The sequence below is a fragment of the Rhinoraja longicauda genome, chromosome 28 (genome assembly GCF_053455715.1).
Source record: "Rhinoraja longicauda isolate Sanriku21f chromosome 28, sRhiLon1.1, whole genome shotgun sequence".
Classification (NCBI taxonomy): Eukaryota; Metazoa; Chordata; class Chondrichthyes; order Rajiformes; family Arhynchobatidae; genus Rhinoraja; species Rhinoraja longicauda.
Window position 1 is genome coordinate 26391143 of NC_135980.1, and position 11350 is coordinate 26402492.

At 44.0% G+C, this 11350-nt stretch overlaps 1 pseudogene; it reads left to right on the forward strand.

Moving 5' to 3' along the window:
- The first annotated feature begins 1122 nt into the window (after positions 1–1122).
- LOC144607212 (RNA polymerase II elongation factor ELL-like) lies at positions 1123–10771 on the forward strand (annotated as a pseudogene).
- The last annotated feature ends 579 nt before the right edge of the window (positions 10772–11350 follow it).

An 11350-nucleotide genomic window follows, 5' to 3' on the forward strand; every position in this document is an offset into this window, starting at 1 on the left:
AGAGACCGTTCGCTCCATAACTCCCTGGTCCACTCGTCCCATCCTACCCAAACCACCCCATCCCCGGGCACTTTTCCCTGCAACCGCAGGAGATGCAACACCTGTCCCTTTACCCCCCCCCCCCCCCTTCAACTCCACCCAAGGACCCAAACAGTCTTTCCAGGTGAGACAGAGGTTCACCTGCACCTCCTCCAACCTCATCTATTGTATCCGCTGCTCTAGATGTCAACTTCTGTACATCGGCGAAATCAAACGCAGGCTCGGCGATCGTTTCACTCAACACCTTTGCTCAGTCCGCCTTACCAACCTGATCTCCCGGTGGCTGAGCACTTCAAATCCCCCTCCCACTCCCAGTCTGACCTTTCTGTCATGGGCCTCCTCCAGTGCCATAGTGAGGTCCACCGGAAATTGGAACAACACCTCATATTTCGCTTGGGCAGCTTGCAGCCCAGCGGTATGAACATTGACTTCTCCAACTTTAGATAGTTCCTCTGTCCCTCTCTTCCCCTCCCCCTTCCCAGTTCTCCCTCTATCTTCCTGTCTCCACCTATATCTTTCCTTTGTCCCGCCCCACTGACATCAGTCTGAAGAAGGGTCTTGACCTAAAACGTCACCCATTCCTTCTCTGCCTGACCTGCTGAGTTCATAATTTTGTGAAATAAATACCTTCGATTTGTACCAGCATCTGCAGTTATTTTCTTACACTTCTAGCCCCGTGGTCATCTCTTCCAAAACCAATCTCCTCCTTGAGATTCATTCATTCTAGATGGGGGCGCAACCAAGATGAGATTAATTAATTTACAGCCTTTTGTATTTCAGGCCTGCACTGAAGACTGATACTTAATTTGCCTGTTAATGATTCACTCCATGTGCACTGGTATATAAGTATCTCTGAGCCTAAATTTCTTCTTTACCATTCCTACCTGCTATTCAATTCACTATTCCTGATTGGAGATGAATCAGGTTCAGTGCATGGGGATATCCTACACGACACTGCAAGGAACTGCAGATATTGATTTACACCAAAGATAGACACAAAATGCCGGAGTAACTCGGGGTCAGGCAGCATCTCTAGAGAAAAGAAATAGGTGACGTTTCTGGTTGAGACCCTTCTCAAACTGCATGACTTTCATCACAGCACTTCAGTTAATGAGTGAAGGGAAGTCCACGCGCAATGGCATCATGCTGAACAGTGCTAGTACCCACTGAATACCAGCCAGCCTTTGTTCCCTCCATTGTCATTTGCATACATATGTCAAGAATAATGTGGATTTGATAGCAACGTTTCTTATGGTATTAAAATCAGACCAAATTACACGCACTTGATCAGAGTATTAATTGAATAGGAATTACGACTAAAACTGCACTTTATTTTTCAGGGGGTTCATTTAAATTCTACCAATGCAACTTCTTGAAATGTTCTTGTACCCTCAAGAGACTTGCACATGCAATAAATCTGGTAACATATTGCCCTTTGATCAGTCTGCTTTCTATCAGGGAATAGTTAGTCCTATTGATTTTGTTAATAAGGTTTCTACTTGATTTCATGTGATAGGAGCAGAATTAGGCCATTCAATCATGGCTGATCTATCTCCTAACCCCATTCTCTTGCCTTTTACCCATAACGTCTGGCACCCGTAATAATCAAGAATCTATCTCTGCCTTAAAAATATCCACTGATGGCCTCCACAGCCTTCTGTGGCAAGGAATTCTGCAGATTCACCACCCTCTGATGAAAGAAATTCCTCCTCCGCTTCCTTAAAAAATATCCTTTAGTTCTCCAAGTTTGCGGATGACACGAAGCTGGGGGGCAGTGTTAGCTGTGAGGAGGATGCTTAGAGGCTGCAAGGTGACTTGGATAGGTTAGGTCAGTGGGCAAATGCATGGCAGATGCAGTATAATGTGGATAAATGTGAGGTTATCCACTTTGGTGGCAAGAACAGGAAAGCAGACTTATCTGAATGGTGGCCGATTAGGAGAAGGGGAATGCAGCGAGACCTGGGTGTCGTGGTGCACCACTCTTTGAAAGTAGGCATGCAGGTGCAGCAGGCAGTGAAGAAAGCGAATGGTATGTTGGCATTCATAGCGAGGGGATTTGAGTATAGGAGCAGGGAGGTTCTGCTGCAGTTGTACAGGGCATTGGTCAGACCACACCTGGAGTATTGTGTACAGTTTTGGTCTCCTAATCTGAGGAAAGACATTCTTGCCATAGAGGGAGTACAGAGAAGGTTCACCAGATTGATTCCAGGGATGACAGGACTTTCATATGAAGAAAGATTGGATAGACTCGGCTTGTACTCGCTGGAATTTAGAAGATTGAGGGGGGATCTTATAGAAACTTACAAAATTCTTAAGGGGTTGGACAGGCTAGATGCAGGAAGATTGTTCCAGATGTTGGGGAAGTCCAGAACAAGGGGTCACAGTTTAAGGATAAGGGGGAAGTCTTTTAGGACCGAGATGAGAACGTTTTTTTTCACACACAGAGTGGTGAATCTGTGGAATTCTCTGCCACAGAAGGTAGTTGAGGCCAGTTCATTGGCTATATTTAAGAGGGAGTTAGATGTGGCCCTTGTGGCTAAAGGGATCAGGGGTATGGAGAGAAGGCAGGTACGGGATACTGAGTTGGATGATCAGCCATGATCATATTGAATGGCGGTGCAGGCTCGAAGGGCCGAATGGCCTACTCCTGCACCGATTTTTTATGTTTCTGAGGCTATGCCCTCTGGTCCTAGACTCTCCCACTAATGGAAACATCCTCTCCACATCCACTCTAGCCTGACCCGCTGAGTTGCTCCAGCATTTTGTGTCTACCTTCGATTTAAACCAGCACCTGCAGTTTTTTTTCCTACTATAGATAGGTCCTCAGTTGTGCACCTCACTAATCAAGACAAGGTTGATTTCTGTCCTATTCCTCTGATTTTCTGACTATTGGAGATTGACAAGCTCTTTGAGATCTGATGGTTCATTAACTCAAATGTTAGCTGTCCACATGTATCGGCCAAGGCCTAGTAGGTGTCACATCTGTCTCAGAAACATGTGGCTTCAAGCCTTACTCCAGAGATCTACACACGAATACCCAGACTGATAATTATCTGCGGTGCTCAGAGAGTCCGTGCGGTTGGAAGTGAGCTTTCTAGAGAGGATGCATCTGCCCCCTCGTCATTGTAAGTAATCCCATGGCTCTATTCCAATTAAGAGCAAGGGTCTTCATAAATTATGGGATGAGAATTGGGCCATTTGGACCATCAAGTCTATCCCGCCATTCAATCATGGCTGATCTATCTTTCCCTCTCAACCCCATTCTCCTGCCCTCTCCCTATGAACCCTTGTCGCCCTTACTAAACAAGAATCTATCAATTTCCGCCTTAAAAATGTACATTGACTTGGCCTTCTGCGGCAATTAATTCCAGATTCACCACCCTCTGACTAAATAAATTCTTCCCTCTGGTGCTAGACTCTCCCACTAGTGGAAACATCTTCCACGTCTACTATATCTAGGCCTTTCACTATTTGGTTAGTTTCAATGAGGTCCTCCCCTTCTAAACTCCTGGGGACAGTATTTTATCCCCTAATCAGTATCTGCACGAGATTACGTGGTTTGCGGAATGTGTGAGCAAATATGCTTAACTTTTTCGCTACAGTGACTACCAGTAAATATGCAGCAATTACATCGCAGGAGCAGAGGCAAGGCTACAAAACTGATTTCAAAGCAGAGTATAGTGAGTACTGAGACCTGCACTCCAGGATAGAGAGCATCACCAGGCGGTTCACACAGCTGGACGCGGAGCTGAAGCAACTCTCACCAGGGACTGCCAACTACAAGGTACAGGAGCATCTGCATTGCTTGTGGACAAATATTAGCACTGCCCATTGCACCCCTATTTCCTGCTGCCAAGCACTATCGCCCATATATTTGCGGGGCAGGGCAGTGAGCCGTGCGTGGATGAGCAAAGCTTTTTCAGAGTCTGCACCCACTCTTTCAACAGTCCTACCTATTCAGCCAACTTCCCCAGTCCCTTCAGTCTCCCCCTCCCACCATTTCCTTCCCCTAATCTCATCTTCCTCCAGTGGCCCTAAGTACTTGTACCTCTCCCACACCCTTACCCCATCAGTCAGTGTTCCAATTAGCATCTTGCTTTCTTCCCCCTCTCCCCTTTCAATTCTCCCTCCCCAAATGCTTCTTTCCTCCTTGTGCCAGACCATCCTGGACAATTCCCTTGTCTGTTCTGAATGTTTGCGTTGTTTCCGAGGGTGAGAGTGATGTGTAGTACACATGGTCTTTCATCTTTCTGAAAACGCTCAGAGCCAACCATGTAGTTTGGACTTGTGGCCCGTCTTCTTAGAAGTGACACAGCCCTTGCACCTTTGTAGTACTGGTTGTGCTCACTGAGTCACTGTGTTCACTGGCGTATAATAATCCCCTACCCCCTCTTACAATATTTTCCGTTGCTGAACTGAACTTTGCTGAACTGAGATCAGTCGTCGTGCAGTGTGGAAACCAGTCCCTCAGCCCAACTTACCCACACTGACCATCATATCCCATCTACACTAGTCCCACTTGCCTGCCTGGGGCCACGTCCCTGTAAACCTGTCCTATCCATGTAGCCATCTAATTGCTTCTTGAATGATAGTCCCTGCCTCAACTACCTCCTCTGGCAGCTCATTCCACACACCCACCACCCTTTTCCTGGAGAAGTTACCCCGCAGATTCCAATACAATAATCACCTAAACCTATGCCCTCTGGTTCTCGATTCCTCTATTTTGGGCAAGAGACATTGTGCGTCAACCTGATCTGTTCCTCTCATGATTTTATACTCCTCTTTCTATTTTTTTTCTTTTCTTTTTTTAAAATTTTTACACAGGACAGCAACAAACAGTACAGGACAGTACCAGACATTTATACCCCCATCCCCAAGGATTAAAAAAAATGTTTGTGTTCAAATGTTACATGTTAGCAACAGCAGCATACAAATATAAATAAATGATTATGACTGTTGACAATATTTTCAGTTAAAGGAAAAATCATTGATAAAATCTATTTAAGGGTTCCAGGTCAGAACAAAGTTTCCGCGGGCCTTGCACCGTTTATACCTGTTCTTTTCCAGGGGTAAAAAGGAGGTCCTCCAGGGGTAAAAAGGAGAGCACCTCCTTTAACCACTGCAAAAAGGATGGAGCTTTTTTTAACCTCCAGTTAAAAAGAATAAGCCTGCGAGCAAGCAATGATGCAAATGCTAAAGCATTTGCTTGTAGATTTGTAAGCTTACAGTTTGGGGGTGGTATTCCAAAGATAGCTGTGTGCAAATCAGGATTTATAGTTTGTCTGCAGATATTGGAGAATACCTCAAATATATTTCCCCAGTAGCTGTTGAGAGAGGGACATGTCCAGAACATGTGTCCTTCAGAGGCTGGGCTATGGCCATATCTAGGGCAGCCAGGGTCTGTGATAGAAAAGATTCTGGCAAGTTTGTCTCTTGAATAATGAAGACTGTGAAGCACTTTAAATTGGATCGACCCATGGCGTATACACAGCGACGAGGTGTGTATACGAATTAAGATCTCTCGCCACGCCTCATCAGAAAGCTCTACACCCAGGTCCCTCTCCCATGCCGTTTTTGTTTTGTCCCAGGTTATCTGTTTTAATTCCTGTATTAATGTGTAAATTGTTGAAACACGTTTCCCATCAAAGGGGTCCAGCTCCAGAATAGTGTCTAATTGGCTCTTAGTGGACAGATGAGGAAATGAGGGAAACACTGTTTTAGCAAAGCTACGTATTTGAAGATACCTAAAGAAATGAGATCTGGGTATATTATGGTTTTCAGCAAGCGTTTCAAAGGAAGTGAACATTCCGTCAGTAAACAAGTCACAAAAATATACCAGTCCATTCCTATGCCAATATGTAAAACATTGATTATTTGTCACCGGAAAAAGCCTGCTGATACCTTTCAATCCAAAATATTTCCTGAACTGTAGCCATATTTTAAGCAAGGTTTTAACCACCGTGTTTGTCATTTGTATTTTACGATTATAAGGTAGCGAGCAGGTAATTATCGGTAGAGGATCAGACAAGAGTTCCATCTGTGCCCTGTTTACTCTTATATGAATATGTCCAATGTAAAAGTTTTACAATATTTGCAGCCCAGTAGTAATAAATAAAGTTAGGCAACCCGAAACCACCCGCCTTCTTATGAACTTCCAAGTATATTTTCTTCATCCTGGTATTTGAATTGTTCCAAATAAATGATGAGGTTAGTCTATCTAATTGCTGAAAAGTTGTCCTAGGTATAAATATGGGGATCATTTGAAAAAGATAAAGAAATCTAGGTAAAACCGTCATTTTAACGATATTGATGCGGCCTACAAATGAGAGTGGTAGTGTTGACCACTTTTTGAAGTCCTGTGTTGTTCGTTCTAATAATGATTTACAGTTATGGCTGTATAAACTTCCCATAGTATGGGTGACATTAATTCCCAAATAAGTAAATATATTTTTCTCAAGTTTAAATGGGAAGCTGGAGTAGTATGTTGTATGTTGAAAGACTGGAGCAATTAGGCTTGTATACACTGGAATTTAGAAGGATGAGGGGGGATCTTATTGAAACATATAAGATAATTAGGGGATTGGACACATTAGAGGCAGGAAAGATGTTCCCAATGTTGGGGGAGTCCAGAACAAGGGGCCACAGTTTAAGAATAAGGGGTAGGCCATTTAGAACGGAGATGAGGAAGAACTTTTTCAGTCAGAGAGTGGTGAAGGTGTGGAATTCTCTGCCTCAGAAGGCAGTGGAGGCCAGTTCGTTGGATGCTTTCAAGAGAGAGCTGGATAGAGCTCTGAAGGATAGCGGAGTGAGGGGGTATGGGGAGAAGGCAGGAACGGGGTACTGATTGAGAGTGATCAGCCATGATCGCATTGAATGGTGGTGCTGGCTCGAAGGGCTGAATGGCCTACTCCTGCACCTATTGTCTATTGTCTAGTCGCCGTCAGTGTGGTTGATTGGGAACAGCAAGCTCTTTGAGTAATTTATCTTATAACCTGACAGGCGGCCAAAAATCTCTAATATATGCAATAGCTTTGGTATGGAGCCAGTTGGATTGGATATATATACCAGCAGATCGTCCGCATACAGCGATACTTTATGAGATTTACCACTTCGAAAGATACCTCTGATACCATCTTCTGTCCTAAAAGCTATAGCAAGTGGTTCTATTGCCAAATCAAATAAGTAGGGAGAGAGGCTGCAGCCTTGTCTGGAGCCCCTGTGGATCTGGCAGTAGTCAGAGACTATATTGTTGGTCCGCACAGCTGCCATTGGCGCAAAATATAATATTTTAATCCATAACAAGAACGATGCGCCGAAGCCAAATCTTTTGAGAACAGCAAACAAATATTGCCATTCGACACAGTCGAATGCCTTCTCAGGGTCTAAAGAAATAATTACTTCCGATTGTTCTATGGTGTGAGTTGTATATAATACAGTAAGTAGGCGCCGCATGTTATAGAATGACTGCCTGCCCGGTATAAATCCAGTTTGGTCAGGGTTAATAACTTTGAAAACTATTGTTTCAAGACGGGTGGCTAAAATTTTTGTGAGGATTTTATAATCACAATTCAACAAGCTTATAGGGCGGTATGAACCACACAATAGAGGGTCTTTATCTTTTTAAGTAGGACTGATATGGTTGCCTGCGACATTGTTTGAGGTAGTTTCTGTTGGCTAAAAATTTCCTGATACAACAATTTATGTGTTGGAGCCAGTATGATTGCAAATTCTTTAGAACGGAGATGAGGAAGAACTTTTTCAGTCAGAGAGTGGTGAAGGTGTGGAATTCTCTGCCTCAGAAGGCAGTGGAGGCCAGTTCGTTGGATGCTTTCAAGAGAGAGCTGGATAGAGCTCTTAAGGATAGCGGAGTGAGGGGGTATGGGGAGAAGGCAGGAACGGGGTACTGATTGAGAGTGATCAGCCATGATCGCATTGAATGGTGGTGCTGGCTCGAAGGGCTGAATGGCCTACTCCTGCACCTATTGTCTATTGTCTTTGTATATTTCAATTGGGAAACCGTCTGGTCCTGGGGCTTTGTTGCTTTGCATCGGTTTAATTGCTTGAAATATTTTTTCAGTTGATATTTCCCTGTCAAGTTGTGTCTGGTCCTCTGTAGTAATTTCTGGGATGTGTAGGCTGTCTAAGAAGGCAGGAATACCTGGTAGATCACTGGGTGGTTCTGATGCATAAAGGGGAAAATAAAACTGCTTAAACTGGTCATTGTCCTCTTTCTGATCACCTTCATCCTCCTGAGCTCCAGGGAATAGAATCCCAGCCTACTCAACCTCTCCCTGTAGCTCAGACCCTGGAGTCCTGGCAACATCCTCATAAATCTTCTTTGCACGCTCTAATATAACTGGGATTGTACCAGGGTATGTTTAGTAGGCGTGGCTCAAGGTGGTGTTTGTACCCATTGATCTTCAAATTGTGGTTAATTGATGAGCTGGGTATCGGATGGACCTAGTTTAGTTTTTCACATCTACACTATGCCACCCTGTGTACACTCAGCAATGCTACTGGAATTTTGGGAGGTGTAAGTCAGGCTACAAAGCAGAGCAGAGCGAACGGTTTCTAACTGAATGAGCAAGTCAATTATACTTTGAAGATAGACACAAAAAGCTGGAGTAACTCAGTGGGTCAGACAGCATCTCTAGAGAAAAGGAATAGGTGACGTTTCAGGTCCAACCCCTCCTTCAGACTCAGAGTCTTTATTCTGTGTTGGCACGATGTCACTTGTTCAGAGTTTGTTTTGTAAAGTTTGCCCTGCCCTCTATGCTCTTTTAATGAAACGTTTACTGACTCTTTACATATGACCTTTTCCTGTAGAATATCCATGATCAGATTTTACAGGAATATCGTAACATTAAAAAGGTAAGAGTTTGAACAACTCTTATGCAATGAAATTATGCAAATACCTGGTAGGCGGTGGAGGTAATTCTTTACTCACTCATTAGGGTGCAAACACTAACTAACTTAGAGTCCACTCATTTTTCATCACTGCCTTTGCACTTTGCTGGGAGTTGCAGTTACTTGGGTTTACAACAATGAAAAATTTGGCTCTTCATAATTGTACTAATTCTTTGCTAGAGTTAACCAAAATGGATCTCATTGTTTTTTCTCTGCATCATTCCCAAATTTCATTCCCACTGCCCTGCTAACTTTAGTTTTAGAGATACAGCGTGGAAATAAGCCCACCGAGTCCACGCCGACCAGCAATTGCCGTACACTATCCTACAGACAAGGGATAATTTACAACTTTTACCGAAGACAAAATAACCTTCAAGCACGTATGTCTTTGGAGTGTGGGGGAAATCCCACAAGGTCATGGGAAAAGCTTACAAACTGTACAGACAGCAAGCACCTATAGTCAGGATGGAACTCGGGTCTCTGGAGCTGTAAGGCAGCATATCTGCCACTGCGAGGCAGCAACTCTACCACTGACCACTGCACTGCCCAAATGTCAAACAAGTTTAATTATTAACATGCCCTTTAAAGCAATAACATAACAAATGAATATGCAATAATCAATACAACGATAAATTAATATTAGGCAACCAGACCATAATTGTGCAAAACTGAAGTATGTAGTACAACCAAAATATTGGCCCCATAGTCGATTGTTGTTGTGGTCGGGTTGCAGTTATAGGGTGGTGCAGTGTGGTTCAAGAGCCTGTTGGTTGCTGGGAAGAAACGGCGGCACAGCCATAGAGTTACTGCCTTACAGCATCAGAGACCTAATTACGCTTCGATCCTAATTACGGCTGCTGTCTATATGGAGTTTGTACGTTCTCCCCGTGACCCCATGGGTTTTCTTTGAGAGCTTCGGCTTTCTCCCACACTCCAAAGACGTACAGGTTTGAGGTTAATTGACTTGGTTCAAATGTACAAAATTGTCCCGAGTGTAGGATAGTGTTAATGTGCGGGGATCACTGGTCGGTGCGGACCCTGTGGGCCGAAGGGCCTGTTTCCGCGCTGTGTCTCTAAACTAAACTAAACTTTTACTGAACGTGGAAGTCATGGTTCTCAGGCTTATGTACATCCTTCCCAATGGTAGCAGCAAAATGAGAATGTGGCCAAGGTGGTATGGGGCTTTGATGATATTAGCTCTGAGACACAATTCCCATGCTTCCCTTCAATGCTGGGGAGGTCAATACCCGTGATGGACCAGGCAGTGCCTACCACTTTATGCAACCTTTTTAGTTCCTGGGCGTTCGAGTTATCGAGTCAGAAAATGCAACCAGTCAATATACTCTCTACTGTATATATCTGTGGAAGTTCAATAGAGTATTCGGTGACATCAAACCCTCGCAATCTCTTGGGAACTAGAGGCAGTGATGGGATTTCCTTGTGATTGCATCAATGTGCTGGGGCGAGTACAGATGTTCAAAGATATGCACGTCCTGGACTTGAAGCTGTTGACTCTCTCCACTGTTGTCCATCAGTGAAGACCAGTTGATGGATCCTCGACTTTCCATCCATCTAACCCTGCATCAGTCCCAAACTAATCCCACTACATCCTACTTCTCTCAAATAATATGTCAGTGTTAAACAGCAATGTCAATGAAATGTCGTGTTTTAAACTGCTACGGTGACAGGACCTGAAGGCATTGTTTCTTTTGTGTTTTTTATGCAGACAAATCCCAACTACAGTCAAGAGAAATATCGTTGTGAATATCTCCACAACAAACTGGCTCACATTAAGAAACTAATTGCAGAATATGACCAGAAGTAATTACAATCCTGACATTAGCCCAGCTTTACCGATTTGAGAGAGACGGCAAGCAATTGCAATTAATTGTGTTTCCAGCTTCTCCTGCGTGTCTGCTTCAAGAAGATGAAACTGCAGCAACTGAGACCAGCACTAACCTTAATAAATAGAGAGAAATGTGGGAATGGGAGGGGGGAGGGGGGGTGAAGGGGCAGGGACCTGGTCACTCCCAAGCTATCCAGTCACCTGTTAATGACCAAAGTGCATCAGCTTTTCAGGGTCTGTTTGCTGACTGTAAGCCTGAAGTTCAGAGAACCCTGCTACTAATACTAAAGCTCACTGGCGAAGGGATTCCTGGCTCACTCATCAAGTGTTATCTACCGGCATCAAAGCAATGATGTCACCTCCAGTATCAGTATTCATGGCTCTGATCCCACCCATTAACCAGCCACTGTTGGAATTGATGGAGTTGCCATTAAGTGATTGTTTTGTAATTCATTTTGTCATGAATCAGTGCTTTCAAAGATAGATACCGGGACCCTTGCTCAGTGATAGTGTTTTTCAAGTTATCTTGGGTGTAATCAGAAATGTCATTAGTGCCCA